The following is a 17,761-nucleotide window of genomic DNA, read 5'->3' as shown; positions in this document are numbered from 1 at the left end:
AAAAGTTGTATAATGTAGGGCAAAACCAGAAAAGATGTGCTTGTGAGCCCTCAGCAGAGTGGCACTTATCGCATTCAGGAGACACAGACGGGAAGATGCAATTCAGTTTTGTTTTTGAATAATGCAATCTATGCATCACCTTGTACTGGATTAACCTGTAGCCTGGGACATTGCCTCCTCCCAAAGTTCCGCTGATACCTCTGAGTTCAAGTCCCTGGCCCAGGCTTCCATAATAAAATCTGTAGAAACCAAAGGAGTAAAGCAATTCACAAATTTTGATATTCACTGTTTGGAGTCTGGAGGGAGCAAGAGGTTTTTAAGAAAGGGATGGGTGGTGGAAGTAGGCTCGAAGTGTGGGCACTTTTCCTTAACGTAGTGTCTGACTTGGAGATAGCGAAAAAAATGTGAATTTGGAAGGTTAGATTTTAGACTGTGAAAAGACGTAAGTCCTGACGAAAGGTCTCGGCCTGAAACGTCGACTGTACATCTTCCTAGAGATGCTGCCTGACCTGCTGCGTTCACCAGCAATTTTGATGTGTGTTACATAAGATTTATGGGCTTTGCAGGTTCCCCAAAGGATCAGAAGTCCCCTTCCAAATATAGAACTCTACATCACTGAGTATTCAACATAGTGTATGATTGACTAGTTTCTCGTGGTCACCAGCATGCCTTAAGAGAGTTCATGTTTTTTATTCCAGCTGTTCGTGTTGTCTCCCATACTTTATCCCCCTTCTGCTCATAGCGACAAGAAATTTCCGTTCCTTCCTTCACATCGTACTGTAGTTTTTAACTTGCAGGTTGAGTCAGTCGTAAGGAAGGCAAATACAATATTAGCATTCATTTCGAGAGGGCTGGTATATGAAAGCAAGGGTGTGATGCTGAAGATCACACTTAGAGTATTATGAGCAGATTTGAGTCTCTTATCTCAAAGAAAGATGTGCTAACATTGGAGAGGGTGCAGAGGATGATCATGAGAATGATTCTGGGAATGAAGGAGTTAACATATAGGAGCATTTGATGGCACTGGGTTGTACTCACCGAAGTTTACAAGAATGAGGAGTATCATATTGAAACCTATTAAATATTGAAAGGCCTAGATAGAGTGGATGTGGAGAAGATGTTCTCTATAATGGGGGTGGAGGGAGGTCTAGGATCAGAAGGCATAGCCTCAGAATAGAGGGACATCCTTTAGAACAGAGATGAGGGGGAATTTTTTAGCCAGCAGGTAGTGAATCTGTGCAATTCATTGCCGCAGACGGCTGTGGAGGCCAACTCATTGGGTATATATAAAGCGGAGCTTGATAGATTCTTGATTAATAAGGGTGTCAAAGGTTACAGGGAGAAGGCAAGAGAATGGAGTTGAGAGGGATAATAAATCTGCCATGGTGGAATGGTGGAGCAAGTTTGATGTGCTGAATTACCTCATCCTGATCCTTTGTCTTAAGGACTTGGTCTTAAGTGAGACACTCTTAGGCCTCGGTTATTGCTACAAAGTTATCCTGATAACCCCACTTCTGTGACCATGCAGGAGAAATACCATGTCAAGAGTTGACTTCTTGGCTTTTACTCTGCATTTCACCTGCAGCACACTTAAATCGCATGCATTTTGGAAAGCCTTAACTCATGGTAACAGTGGAATTTGTAACAAGCTGGATCAAGGGAGCTGACTGAAGCATGGAATATTTGTCAGATTGTCGAGCAACAGAGACAAAGATATGGAGGCAAAGTAGCTACTTTCTTATCTACAAAATAATTTTATGCCTAAAGCAACTAGTCAGTCCAAGAGCTTCTGATTTAATGAAAGAGACTTGTAGAGGTATTATTGCAGCAGTACTTATGAGGATCTGTTGTGTTCAGAGGAATCATTCAATTCAATTGAAGTGTTTTGCATTAAGAATACTTACAAAGAAGTAATAAGATTTGAATTTACCCTTTCTCTGGACTAGCTAAGCCGGCAATCATTTATGTCTGTCACTGTCTCAGGTAAACCACTTCAGACTCTGCAGCTGTGTTACCAAGCTGTTTGACTACCTAACATGATGGAGCATGAACCAAGAGGACTGCCTTGGGAATCAGCAATATATTGACATTACTAATCCTCAACTTTGCAAGTCAATGTTGGAACATCAAGGACTATGACAGCAAGGAGAGTTCTGATTGGAGTGGTCTGAGATTCCACTGAGCCTTAAAGACTGAATCACCTGCATCTCTGCTCACTAACAGCAGAAAGCTGGCTGACACTGCACATATAGCATATCCAGACTGGTAAAAATGTGCTCCATACTCCACACAACCTTCCGTGAGGGGCTGGAGAAGAATTTCCACCTGCAACTTGACATCTGCTACATTCAAGCAACTGAATGATAATATGTCAAGGATTCCCATCTGAATCTGCATCAATCTTCCCATATATGCTCCACTCTTGTAGTCCTCATCCAACTCCTCAGGGACTCTACTAATCTCTTCCTCCAGGAAGCTAGCATATTTGCCTTCCTAAACCACTAATATAATTGTTGGTTGCTAATGCTACGTTGTCCCTCTGTTAAGTACATGAATTTAACTTAATCCTTTTAATCTTGCTGATCCTGGTATTTAAATTGCAACTTGATGGTGCCAGAGCAAACAATCTTCTTCCCGCTCGCTGCTTTACAGAGGGTAAATTGGTTTGGCAGTATCATATGAAGAACTGGCAGACAATGACACAAGTGCTGATTGTGAGTGCATGATGTTATTGAGAGAACAGCTAATGGCATGTAGAAATGCATAGACAGAACATTTGTTGTGTGACGGAAGGAGGCAGTAAAAGTTCTTTGAACACTTGGATGCTTTTGATACCTGTTTCATCCTCAGAAGTAGCACCATTTCTTACTGAATGAAGAGCTCTGAATTAAAATAATCCCCGTTTATTATGTTGTGCCAGACATCTGTGGTGGACTATATTAGTCAGGGAGACTCAGGTTGGTTTCAAGTACTATAATGATATTATAGGACAAAGAGCAATATAGCACTGGACAGTGCATTCTGTTGTGCCGGTCGTGATGCCAATTTATACTAAATATCATCCTGTGTATCATCCATATCGTTCCCTTCCCTTCATTTTCCTTTTGTCAGGAAATATAGAGAAAGCTTGACCCAAAAGCAGAGCAGCAGAGACAATTTAACAGCGAGAGATAAGTGTAGTGATAGACTGCAAAATAACAAGCCATGAAGGGCCAGAGAACAAGAGAGAACAGATACTAAACACAACAGGCAAACAAGGTAACTGAAGGCTACGAGCAATTAGCTCAGTCCAGGTGAGTGAATAAGGACTGCTGTTGAGAGTCGGGGTTAAATAGGTTGCAGGTGATGGGTTAGAAATGAGTGACAGGTGACTCTTATTGGCTGAGTGGCGACTGGCAGGCGCCTGCGTGTGCAGGCTTGACACCCATTTCTATTCAAAAGCCTCTTAGACTACCAAATTCTCTATTTAACCTTAAATAGATGTCCTCTGGTGTTTGACATTTCTACCTTAGGGAAAAAAGAATCTGATTATCTATCCGATCAATATTTCCTTTAATTTAAAAAGTCTGTGTCAGGTGTCCACTCAGCCTCCAGTACTGTAGGGAGAGCAACCCAAGTTCGTACAGCCATTTCTTGTAGCTCATACACTCCTAGTCCGGGCAGCATCCCGGGAAACCTCTTCTGCGCCCTCTCCGCAGTTTCTACTGATGTAATGGGGTAATCAAAACTGCACACTATACTCCAAGTGCAGTCTGACTGAAGTTTTATTTATCTGCAGCGTAAGTTTCTTACTCATATTCAAAGTAAGGAAGAGATGGATGTGGTGGTTGAATTGTTGTGAGCATATGCGTTTTACGTATATTATGAATGGAACGGGGCACCAACCAATGAAGAGACTAAGAAGGGAACTTGGAACATGGCTGCTATAATGAGCTGAGTGTGCCCGTGTCATAAAAGAGTCACAGAATTGTATAGTATGGAAACAATCCATTCTGCCCGATTCGATCAGAGGGCACCCTTCTCCCAACACTTGGCTCATGGCCTTCTATCCCTAGATGATTCAAGTGCTCATCCACTAATTCTTTAATGCTGCCAGCAATCCATCCATATTCAACCATTCTCTCTGGCAATGCATTCCAGGTACTTACTACTGTCTGAGTGCAAAATGTCCCCTTTCACATGTCTTCTAAATGTTTCTCCCTCCCTCTCTCCCTCCCCCCCACTTACCCTAACTCTATGACCTCCAAGGATGTGTGTGTGTTTGTGTGTGTATGTCCGGATTTCTAAGTCTGGAGAACTATTGATCCTGTTCACTGTGTCAGCGCATTAAGTGTGACGTACCTGAAGTCATGGATTTTTTTTTGTGACACTGCTCCCTAGTCAGAGCAAATCATTTCTGGAGGTGATCCCTGTGGCCACTACATGCCACTTATCCATTAGTTCTGCTCTACGGTTTCCAGAGTTATGCCTCCTGTTCACCACTCCAACTAAGATATTGAAATTAAAACGCAAAACGTGTATGGGTTTGGTGGGTGTGGGGTCAATAGGTGTATACACACTCTGTTGCAGTTTCCCCTGCAGCCACGTAACAGATAGAAGTATACTTCAGACGGTGCTTTACCTTAATGGAGTATCTCATGGATGAGCCATTACACGAATCAGCTCAGAACGCAGATCACTATCAAATACAGTGGCAGGCTGCAGCAGTAGGAATTAGAGAGAGAATAACAAAGCAGCATAGATCAAGTGCAAACAACAGGAATTCTGCAGATGCTGGAAATTCAAGCAACATACATCAAAGTTGCTGGTGCTCTTAGTTGGGAACAATTCGACGTGCAGTCTCTTCTCCACCCCAAACAGAATGTTTCTTAGGTTACCCCAGCCTCTTGTGGCATTTCTCATTTGTCCTATCTGCAAATAGAACACAGGAAGACAGCATCCTTCTGGGAGCGTGAAGAGGACTTTCCTGGCTGGTGGAAGTACAGAATTATTAGGTCCCACACCAACAGGTCAGAAACAGTTACTGGCCTACAACCTTCAGGCTTCTGAACTGACCTGGATAATCTCACTCACCACTACTATGAACTGTTTTTATGATCTACAGACTCCCTTTCTAAGACTCTTTACAACTCATATTCTCAGTAATTGGTATTTGCACAGTTTGACTTCTTCTGTTCATTATTGTTCATCTTTGTATGTATAGCTGTTCTTAAAATTCTATTGTATTTTTATCATGTAAATGTCTGGTAGAAAATGAATCTCAAGGTAGTATATGGTAATGCTTCTGTACTTTCATAATCAATTTATGTTGAACTTTGAATTTCCTTTAATCTTTTTCTATTCAACTGATCAGTTTTAAGGCCAGTCACCTTATATAGCCTTTATCTGAACTGACATCGTGAATTTATTTTCAAGTGAACAAATGAGTCTCTTGGCACACCTAAATTCAGAAGCAATTACTTAAAAATGAGATTGAGAGACAGAACCATGCAGGTTTACATTGAGTAAGAAAATATTGGTATCTATTAGTGATGAAAAATGTCAGTGTCAATTTACATTTATGCATCTGCATCCAAATGGCTCAGGAGAACTTCGAAGGGATTGGAGCTGTGCATCTTGGACCTGATGATACCCAAGGGTGAAAGAGATGTTCTGTACACAAAATTCACTGCGATTGAGTAAACAGCTTCCTCCCTTAGGCGATGCACGTCTCAATGCTTGTTAAACTGGCATGACTGAATACATACAGAATCTGAAATTGCAACTGATTGCTTATTGCCATCCTTTTCTGAAGCAGAGCTATGATAAGTCTTTGTAGAAATCTATGGCAAATCATTTTAGACCCATTCCACATTTCCTCAGCTTTCAACTTATTATTCACAGCTCTATATTCTACACTTATTCTGTTGATACACAATAAATTTAGGAGATTTTTTTGCTGGAATTAAAATGCTCGTCACTGTTGTATTTCAGTAATTACATTAGACAATTAATTTTCAACTCTATCATGGGGTGGCAAGGGAAAAGAAAATATTCAGCAACAGTCTTCAGTTGTGCTTGAAGCACTTCAGTGCTATTCCTTACAAAAAATCCCTCGTCAGTTCTCATAAATAATTCTCATCATTTTAAGAGAAAAGCCTGTAAAATTAAAATGATTCTTTATTTTCCTAAATGACAGATTTTGACAATGGGAATCCAGCTATTGCGGTAGAATTAAAGGGCTACTGCAGCTAAAGCTTCATTCAGTGGACAGATGGACCAATTTCTAGACCTGGTCAGTATCATTAATCTGTTACACTCTTGTCAGTGCTAAAAGCAATACTCGTGCCTTCATTCCAATTTACGTATGCCATTGAATATAACCATTGTTTAGAAACTGGTGGCCAGCATCTTCAGCAGACTCCTGGATGTTTAATGTTCTTTTAAGATTTAGCTCAATAAAACAACTACAAGGCTGATCTGTTCTTGAGGGTTGAGGAAAAGGGCTATTGTTTTTAAAACAATAATTTCAAATGATCTTTTATGTTCTTCAATGTGATCTTTTACTATTTAATTGTCTTCTTCCCATCCTGAATACACATGTTCATTCTGGATCCTATTTCTAGCTTTTTTTTCCGTATTTGACTGATCTGTGTCTGGATATTGAATAGCAGTAGGCCATTAAACCTGAAGAGTATGGTAGAGGGACTCAATCATGTCTTCAATATGTTAAAAAATATGTACTTCATTGCAAAGGTGCCAATTGTAATCAGGAGTGATAATGTTTACATTCCAGGGATATTGAAACCAACTATACAGTTTGCAGCTAAAATCAACCAATGGAATTAAGTTTGAAAAGTGAACCTTTGTAAAACGAGTCATTGGAGAGTAGAAGCAAGAAAGTATTACAGTACCAAGGGGGGCTGTTCAGCTCAACAACACCATCCTGGTTTTTATAGAGTAATCCAGGCACTTATTTTCCCTCACAATCATTTCAAACTTTTCTCTTTCAGGTAGTTATCGAATTCCATTTTGAAAGCAAAATTTGGCTCAGAATTCATGATCCTTTCCTAAATTTTAACTATTTGCATTGTAAAGAAATATTTCCAGACGTTACCTCTGATCTTTCACCAATCAGCTTAGAAACTATTTTTGAACCATTTACCTCCTACCTATGTTTATTCACCCAGACTGCATAAATCTGTCAAATTTTATGCAATCTCTATCAAATGTGCCCTCAGCCACTCAGTCTCCAGGAAAACAATTTCAGATATTGTAGTCCATCTACATAACATAAATCCCATGTCCAATGCAATTTTCTAATAAGTATTTTCAGTAAGCTTTCCAGGCCTTTCACACTTCCTAAAATTTAATGATGATGCAGAAGAATGATTAGTTTAATAGGTAGTTTATAATAAGGTCTTCATATGGGAACAAAGTTGTCTGTTGGACTGTGAATTGTATTGACTGGTGCTGCTGCACTTACAGAAACAAGCCATGCACGAAGAGAAGTGACTTTACTTTATATTCTTATAAACATGAGAATGCTGGAAATTCAAAGCAACACACACAAAATGCTGGAGGGACTCAGCAGGTCAGTCAGCATCTATGGAGAGGAATAAATAGTCTACATTTGTTGATCCTAAACTACTTAATGTCTGTCACTTTAGATCTTCCTTCAATTGCCACTGTGACTTCTTTCTCTTTGGCATTCTATGTTCCTATAAAGCTCAGTGAAAGCTCAACGAACACCAGGTCAATCTTTGGCATGACATATTATGAAGAAATATTGATAACCAGAAAAGGGACAAAGCATCCAAATTTGATGATATACCTTCAACTAATGACAAAACAAGAAAAATGGGCAATTAGAGCATCAAAGAAGTTTGAAAACATCAAGGAAAGTGAAAGATCACTGCCGGCTAATAGCGTCTCACTCACTGCCACTGAAGGAAGGTGTCTGCGTGTGACAGTCCCTCTCTGTCTGTCTCTCTCTCTCACTCTCTCGCTCTTTCTCTCTCTCTCTCTCTCTCTCTCTCTTTGTCTCTCTCTCTCTCTCACTTTCTCTCTCTTCCTCACTCTCTCTCTCTCTCTCTCTCACTCTCTCTCTCTCACTCTTTGTCTCTCTCTCTCACTCTCTCTCTCTCACTCTGTCTCTCACTCTCTCTCTCTCTCTCACTCTTTGTCTCTCTCTCTCTCTCACTTTCTCTCTCTCTCTCTCTCGCTCTCACTCTCTCAAGTTCTGGGTTTGTGGATCGGACTATAGTTCCTGATTGTTTCTTTTCCTGTTGCTATTTTACTATTTTTCCATGATTTTGAATTGGGGCAACCTGCAGATAATCAGCACTGAGCTGTATTGAATATGGACTCTTTCAATTTTGTGTTTTAGTTTCTGTGTTTTCACTCGTTCTTTCTTGTTGCTGTTTCCAAGATTTGGTTTTGCGCGTGGGGGGGTGGGGGGGGCGGCTTTGACATTCTTGTTGCCATTTACGTGATTTGCTTTTTGCGCGTGGTGGGGGGGGTGGTTGATGTTCTTGTTGCCATTTGCACTATTTGGGTTTTGCTTTGATGGGGTCCCATGGTTTTCTTTGCTTCATGGCTGTCTGTCAAGAAGACATCTCAGGGTTGTTTTCTGCATACAAAACCCATCAAACCTGCACACATGGGGCAAGGCAGAGTCATCTGCGTGCCCACTGTGCTCCAAGTGAGGAACTCTGGAGCACATCCTCAGCAGCTGCGCAAAGGCACTTGGTGAGGGACGGTACAGGTGGAGGCATGATCAGGTCCTGAAGACCATCGCTGAAGCCGTCAGCACAGGAATTGAGTGGGCGAAGAAGTCCCGACCCTCCAAACAGACCATTGCCTTTGTCAGAGCTGGGGAGCAGCCAATACCTGCCAGAAAAAACATTTGCAGACTTCCTGACCTCTGCAAGGGACTGGCAGCTGTTGGAGGACCTCGAAGGCAGCTGAAGTTCCCCAACCATATCGCAGCCACCACCCTGTGACCAGACATTGTCCTAGTGTCTGAGTCTACTAAGCAAGTGGTGCTGCTGGAGCTGACAGACCCATGGGAAGATAGCTTGGAGGAGGCCTTTGAAAGGAAGCTCTCCAAGTACGCAGGACTGGTCAGCAACTGTCAGCAGGCTGGATGGAGAGCGAGGTGTCTCCCAGTGGAGGTTGGTTGTAGGGGATTCATATCCCATTCTTTAGTTAGAGCCTTCAGCATTTTGAGCATCGAGGAAGAGAGGAAGAGGAGAGCCATCCACAGTATCACCGATGCGGCAGAGAGGGCCTCAAGATGGCTGTGGCTCAAAAGAGGGCAGCCATGGAGTCATAAGTAGCTAGCCATCTGGACACAAGCTGGGGTCTGATCAGCCCCGGATGGGTCACCTGGAGGAGGTTGTATGATGTTGAAAGACCCGAAACACCCGATGATTCCAGGAACATCACTGAAGATGTGTCCAGAACCATCAGTAGATGTATGTGCACAGATAATAAATGTACTTTGAATCCTTTGAGACATGGTTGCAAAGTGACCGCAGTTAAAAGTTAAACATACTAGAATTTTTAACTTTTAGAAAAGAAATATCACTGACCATAATAAAAGAGCATGTGATAAAGGCAATCGAGGGAAAGGACCACAGCTTGGAAAGTAAAGATGTATCATCAGTTTGAGGGTCCTAAGAAACAGAAAGCATTGAAATGATTGCTTATGGCCCCCTCTCTTAAACAGTTTTGCTAAAATTGGTTAAGTGTGAATAACTAGAAGGATAGGAATAATACAGTAACAATGGTGAACTTTAATCTACATACAAGCAGTGTGAAAGTTTAATTTATAAACTATATGAAATAATTTTCTAGATCAATATGTTGAGGAAACAATAAACTGTCATGTGTGACGCCAAGCAGAGCTACCAGACGGATGATGCTAATGAGAGAGATAACAGAAGACAATGGAGAAACATTCAAAATGCTAATGGGAGAGAAGAGAAAGATTAACAGGAAAGAAACATAATTCAGATATTGACAGACCGGTTGCTTCGAACCTGAACTGTTTGAAGTTTGATGGACAGTCGATACCCCAGCAGGGGGATAAAAGGAGCAGGTTTGCTAAGGCACGACACACCACGAGACCCTGGAAAGAGCAGTGTGCCCCCACAAGTTGGTGGGAGTTTGGACGACCAGTTCGCGGGAACGGACCAGAGGCTCACAGGGTGTAAAGGTACGATCAGTGGGAACCTGGGGTGTGTGTCCGCTCTTGCCTGGGTGCCGGGTTCACCGCGGAAGAACGGTCGTATCCGGAACGGAGGGGTCACAGTTGGTGACCACAGCAGGATTAGAAGACATCAAAAGGTTTGCCCGAAACCAACTGCGAAGACATCAAAAGGTCTGCCTGAAACCAAATTGCATCTCTCTCTCTCTCTCCCTCCAACAGTACAACAACAGCGATTACTTCGAACTGCACTAAACTGAACTGAACTCTGCTTCACTTAAGACTGATCATTTTACCCCTAGACTGCGATAGAGCTTGATTAATTCCTATTACCCTATTTCTGTGTATATGTGTGTATTATCATTGCTAACCTGTTACATTTATATCCTTACGATTAGAGTACTGTAATACTTTTTTCTTTAATAAAGCTTTATTAGTCCCTAGTAATTGCAGACTCCAACGAGCGTTCCATTTCTGCTGGTTTGGCAACCCAGTTACGGGGTACGTAACAAAACCGACTGGCTATTTTACTTATTGTTGGAAAGGGTTAATTCATCACCAAGTAGTTAAGGGTCTTTTCATGGAGATGATCATATAGTGTCTGAACATTATTGAGAGATTGAAAATGAGTTAAATTGAAAATTAGTTAAATTTGATATTGGGGTCTCAAATCTAAACAGTCTGTAATTAGGCATAGAGCACAAAAGACTGCAGGTGTTATAATATGGTGCAAAGCAAACTGCGGGGAGAATTCAGTGGATTAGACAGCATCTGAGGAGGCAGAGGTCAAACATTTCAGGTCAATATCCTGCATCGGGACCCTTGATGAGCATGAATTGACTGTAGTAGATTGCAAAACGATATTGAAAGATACTGTATGATAGTAGACAAGGAAAGTCTTAATATCTAAAGAATTACTACATAGTTTATAGCATGTATAATTTCCCTTTAAGACTGGATACCCAAGAGGATAAGTGTAGGTGCAAAGAGAAGATTAGATGAAAAGACTTACTATGTTTATCAAGAAAAGGTGGGCTTGAAAATTGGAAAAAAGTACAACAGAGGACCAAGAAATGGATTAGGGAATGGGAATGTAGATTAAGAGAGTGATGTAGTAGGACATGGCAGTGCAGAGTGTGAATATCTTCTATACCTGTATATATTTATATATATATACACACACACATATTTTGGTCCAATTAAGCGGCTGCCCTAACTAGCTGAAGTTTCAAGGAAATAGTTAAAAAGATATAGAAAAGACGAACTACCAAACTACAGAACAAATTAGAGCACTATCAATACTACTACAGTACTATAAAACTGCATTAGTTCTGGATACTTATCAATGGAGGATACCACTTTCTTTTGATTGATTGTAAATGAACAAAATCAGTGCAGATAATGGATGCCTTCATACAATGCTATCAATGACTGCATCCTCCAAATCTTCATTTTCATTGTAACATTCAAGACAATTGTCTCTAACTTCAAATTCTTTGTAGCCCCTGAGTTGTTGAAGTAACGAAATTATTTCATATTCACTCCCAACCTGAATGCTTGAAACTGTAGTTCTGAACTTTCTTACTGCTTATTTCTCAGTAACTATCAGTGACAAAATTCACTGCTTTTTGAACACAAGGGCACATGACCCGCACTATTTTAAAAACTGTTTGCTCTAAGCACGTAGTGTCTAAAGGCCACACAATGCATGGGTCAGATGCCAGTTTGGCAACAGTGTCCTGCAGCAATTAAGCGGCACAGTGTTCCAAATAAACAAAGGGAATGCTGGCTATTTTCTTGATTAGTTTTTGTTCTTTAGAGTTGTCCCAAGTAAGTGGCTGCCCCAATTAACCGATGGCCCAATTAACCGGCATTCACAGTATATACATCTGTGGTCACAGAAAATCTCCCTGAAATAATGACAAAATCAAGCCAACAGTGAGTGAAGAGTTGAAAGCAATGAGCATTAGTTAAAAAAATTGAAATAAATTAATGATCCTGGAAGACGATAAATGTAGAGGAGCTCATGAGTTCCATTCCAAGATTTTGGACACTTTGGTCAAAATGCATGTACTGTTTGCCATTCTCCAAAATGGTAAGGGTGCAACTTCAGTAGCTGAGTCCCAGAGCCAGCATTGCAGATGCCTTCTGTTTGCTGCTTCTGTGTTCTCCCTACAACCATGCAAGTTTTCCCAAGGTGATCTGGAAGAGGTGGGGGTGGGGTGGAGTGACTGATAAAACTATGGGGAGAATAAAAATGCGATGAATAAAGATTTGTGCTTGATGATCTGTGCAGTCTGAGTGAGCCGAGGGATTGTCTCCAGTCTATGTGACTGTCAGAAAATTTGATAGGTTGTAGAAGAGTTCAAACAGAGTAAACAATAGCAGAGGTAATTCTACTATTTGAAAATGGGAAGAATAAGTTGCTACAGTACAATTATCTTGACCTATGTAGCAGGGAAAGTGTTCAAATCTGATATTGAGGAAGCATAACATGAGAAATAATGATCGGATCAGGCTGAGTCACTAAGGATTCATGAAATGGAAAATCATGTTCAATAATGCATTAAGGTATTTTGTTTCTACAACAATTCAAATAGATAAATAGAAACAGTGGATGAACTGTAGTGATTTGGATTTTAAAATGGCTTACTAGGTTATTAAGTAACATGGAGAACATTAAACTCTACAGTTATGTAATAACAGATTGAAGATTAGCTAATGGAAGAGAGCAAGTTATTTTTGAGTTGTGAAATTGTAAGTTTTTTGGTGTCATAAAGATCATGTTTGGGCCAGTCTATTCACAGTCTATGACAATGCTCTGGATGAATGGATTGTGTAATATACCCAGGTTTGCTCATGTTACAAAACTAGGTGTGACTGTAGGTTTTGAGGAGGAAGCTGAAAGGCTTTGGGGATATAGCTCAGCTTAGTGAATGGGTGATGACTTGGCATACGGAATATCATTTGCAAAGATTGTAAGGTCATCCATTATGGTAGTAACAGAATATTTTGTAAATGACGGGTGTATGAAAGGTAATGGATGTTCAAAGGAACCTGCGTGCCCTTGTACACAGTTTTCTGAAAGTTAACAATCAGATTGAGCAAACAATCTGGAAGGCAAACCTTACAGGAGGAGGTAAGTACAAGAGTGCAGACATCTGCTCGAAATATATAGGGCCGAAGTGAGATTGCACCTGCAATATTAGTTCAGTCTCTCTCTTAAGGAAGGATGTTCCAGCGATTGAGGTGGGGCAGTGAAGATGTACTGAGTTGATTTTTGGGTTGGATGGGTGGGGGGGGTGTGTGGTGATCATTTGGAGATTAAGCAGACAAGACTGATTAGGAGCACGAAAGTTAATCTTGCTAAGAAAAAATCTTTTAGTTCTTTAAAGATGCACAGTTGATGTTTACTGTGATTACAAGAAGTGAAGGTCATAATACAAAGTAAGAATTTGACTATGTTAAAGAGAGACATAAGAAGAAACACAAACACCAGAAAATCTGCTGAAGCTCCAAGTCCAGATGAAGGGCATTGGCCCAAAATGTCGACTGTTTACTCTGCCTGGCCTGCTGAGTTTCTCCAGCATTGTGTCTGTGTTACCATAGCAACCATAGAAAAACTACAGCACAGAAACAGGCCTTTTGGCCCTTCTTGGCTGTGCCGAACCATTTTCTGCCTAGTCCCACTGACCTGCACACGGACCATATCCCTCCATACACTCCCATCCATGTATCTGTCCAATTTATTCTTAAATGTTAAAAAAGAAATCGCATTTACCACCTCGTCTGGCCGCTCATTCCATACTCCCACCACTCTCTGTGTGAAGAAGCCCCCACTAATGTTCCCTTTAAACTTTTCCCCCCTCACCCTTAACCCATGTCCTCTGGTTTTTTTCTCCCCTTGCCTCAGTGGAAGAAGTCTGCTTGCATTCACTCTATCTATACCCATCATAATTTTATATACCTCTATCAAATCTCCCCTCATTCTTCTACGCTCCAGGGAATAAAGTCCTAACCTATTCAACCTTTCTCTGTAACTGAGTTTCTCAAGTCCCGGCAACATCCTTGTAAACCTTCTCTGCACTCTATCAACCTTATTTTCCTTTCTGTAATTTGGTGACCAAAACTGAACACAATACTCCAGATTCGGCCTCACCAATGCCTTATACAACCTCATCTTAACATTCCAGCTCTTATACTCAATACTTTGATTAATTGAGGTCAATGTACCAAAAGCTCTCTTTACGACCCTATCTACCTGTGATGCCACTTTTAGGGAATTTTGTATCTGTATTCCCAGATCCTTCTGTTCTACTGCACTCCTCAGTGCCTTACCATTAACCCTGTATGTTCTACCTTGGTTTGTCCTTCCAACGTGCAATACTTCACACTTGTCTGTATTAAACTCTATCTGCCATTTTTCAGCCCATTTTTCCAGCTGGTCCCTCTGCAGGCTCTGAAATCCTTCCTCACTGTCTACTACACCTCTAATCTTTGTATCATCAGCAAATTTACTGATCCAATTTACCACATTATCATCCAGATCATTGATATAGATGACAAATAACAATGGACCCAGCACTGATCCCTGTGGCACACTACTAGTCACAGGCCCCCACTCAGAGAAGCAATTCTCTACTACCACTCTTTCGCTTCTTCCATTGAACCAATGTCTAATCCAATTTACCACCTCTCCATGTATACCTAGCGAATGAATTTTCCTAACTAACCTCCCATGCGGGACCTTGTCAAAGGCCTTACTGAAGTCCATGTAGACAATATACACTGCCTTCCCTTCATCCACTTTCCTGGTAACCTCCTCAAAAAACTCCAATGGATTGGTCAAACATGACCTACCACGCACAAAGCCATGTTGACTCTCCCTACTAAGTCCCTGTCTATCCAAATGCTTGTAGATTCTGTCTCTTAGTACTCCCTCCAATAACTTACCTACTACCGACATTAAACTTACCGACCTATAATTTCCCGGATTACTTTTCGATCCTTTTTTAAACAACGGAACAACATGAGCCACTCTCCAATCCTCCAGCACCTCACCTATAGACAGCGACATTTTAAATACTTCTGCCAGGGCCCCTGCAATTTCAACACTAGTCTCCTTCAAGGTCCGAGGGAACACCCTGTCAGGTCCCGGGGATTTATCCACTTTAATTTTCCTCAAGATGGCAAGTACCTCCTCCTTCTCAATCTGTACAGTTTCCATGATCTCACTACTTGTTTCCCTTAATTCCATAGACTTCATGCCAGTTTCTTTAGTAAATACAGGTGCAAAAAACCTATTTAAGATCTCCCCCATTTCCTTTGGTTCCGCACATAGCCAACCACTCTGATCTTCAAGAGGACCAATTTTATCCCTTACAATCCTTTTGCTCTTAATATACCTGTAAAAGCTCTTTGAATTATCCTTGACTTTGACTGCAAAGGCAACCTCATGTCTTCTTTTAGCCCTCCTGATTTCTTTCTTAAGTATTTTCTTGCACTTCTTATACTCCTCAAGCACCTTATTTACTCCCTGTTTCCTATACATGTCATACAACTCCCTCTTCTTCTTTATCAGAGTTGCAATATCCCTTGAGAACCAAGGTTCCTTATTCCTATTCACTTTGCCTTTAATCCTGACAGGAACATACAAACTCTGCACTCTCAAAATTTCTCCTTTGAAGGCTTCCCACCTACCGATCACATCTTTGCCAGAGAACAACCTTCCCAATCCATGCTTTTTGGATCCTTTCTCATTCCTTCAAATTTGGCCTTCTTCCAGTTCAGAACCTCAACCCTAGGACCAGATCTATCCTTGTCCATGATCAAGTTGAAACTAATGGCGTTATGATCACTGGAACCAAAGTGCTCCCCTACACAGACTTCTGTCACTTGTCCTAACTCGTTTCCTAACAGGAGATCCAATATTGCATCCCCTCTAGTTGGTCCCTCTATATATTGATTTAGAAAACTTTCCCGAACACATTTTACAAGCTCTAAACCATCTAGACCCCTAACAGTATGGGGTCCCAATCAATATATGGAAAATTAAAATCCCCTACCACCACAACTTTATGTTTCCTGCAGTTGCCTGCTATCTCTCTGCAGATTTGCTCTTCCAATTCTCATTGACTATTGGGTGGTCTGTAATACAATCCCACTAATGTAGCCATACCTTTCCTGTTTCTCAGCTCCACCCATAAGGACTCAGTAGACAAGCCCTCTAATCTGTCCTGCCTGAGCACTGCTGTAATATTTTCTCTAACAAGCAATGCTACTCCCCCACCTTTCATTCCTCTGCCTTGATCACATCTGAAACATCAGAACCCTGGAATATTAAGCTGCCAGTCCTGCCCTTCCTGTAGCCAAGTTTCACTAATTGCTATAACGTCATAATTCCACGTGTCAATCCACGCCCTCAACTCATCTGCCTTCCCCGCAATACTCCTAGCATTGAAATATATACACCTCAGAAGATTTTTACCACCACTTACAACCTTTCTATTAGCGGATTTGCTTGAACTTTTAACATCATTTACTTTCACCCCAGCCACACTGTCTCTCTGGCACTCTTGTTCCCATCCCCCTGCAAATCTAGTTTAAAGCCTCCCCAAGAGCACTAACAAACCTCCCTGAAAGGATATTGGTCGCCCTATAGTTCAAGTGTAACCCGTCTCTCTTGTACAGGTCCCACCTGCCCCAGAAGAGGTCCCAATGATCCGGAAATCTGAAACCCTGCCCCCTACACCAGTTCCTCAGCCACTTGTTCATCCTCCAGAGCATCCTATTCTTACCCTCACGGGCACGTAGCACAGGTAGCAATCCTGAGATTACCACCCTTGAGGTCCTGCTTTTCAACTTCCTACCAAGCTCTCTATACTCGCTCTCCAGGACCTCCTCACTCTTCCTTGCTATGTCATTGCTATGTGTTGCTTCAGGTGAGAAGCAATTTCTTTATGTAGAGAGTAGTGAATTCTTAGGATTTTGTGATTTCTATCCTGAATATACTTATCAATTGTGGATCCTCCTTTGACATGTGTATTCCAGAGAGCCGCTGCAGGTTTTTAAATATTCAGGGAATCCTTGGAAATGAGCTAGTGTAGTAAAGTCTCACTGAGGCAAAATATCCATCATGATCTTATTAAATGGTGGAGCTGGTCAGAGGGATATTGCCTCCTCGTTCACCTATTTACTACAAACTTCAGCTCCAGACATTTCAGTCTTTTATTTTGTATTCCCAACACTCAGTTTTTTTCCTTTTCTCCTCTTTTCAGCTTTCATTTATGTTCTTCTATTTACACCTCCTGTGGGTGTACCTGCATCTCAGGGACTGCAGCGGTTCAAGAAGGCAGCTCATTCTCCAGGGCATCTAGGGATGGGCAATAAATGCTGGTTTAGCTGGTGAAGCCCACGTCCCATAAGTGAATAAAGAAAAACTTCCTCCAGATAGTACATATCAGGTGGCATCACCACCACTTGGATCATTCAATCTTTCCTTTCCTTATCTCTAACCTCTTGTAGGTCTTCTCATAGTTACCTGCCTTTTCTTTCTCTCCCCCTCTCTCT

This window comes from Mobula hypostoma, chromosome 9 (genome assembly GCF_963921235.1).
Source record: "Mobula hypostoma chromosome 9, sMobHyp1.1, whole genome shotgun sequence".
Classification (NCBI taxonomy): Eukaryota; Metazoa; Chordata; class Chondrichthyes; order Myliobatiformes; family Myliobatidae; genus Mobula; species Mobula hypostoma.
This window is presented reverse-complemented; position numbering follows the sequence as displayed.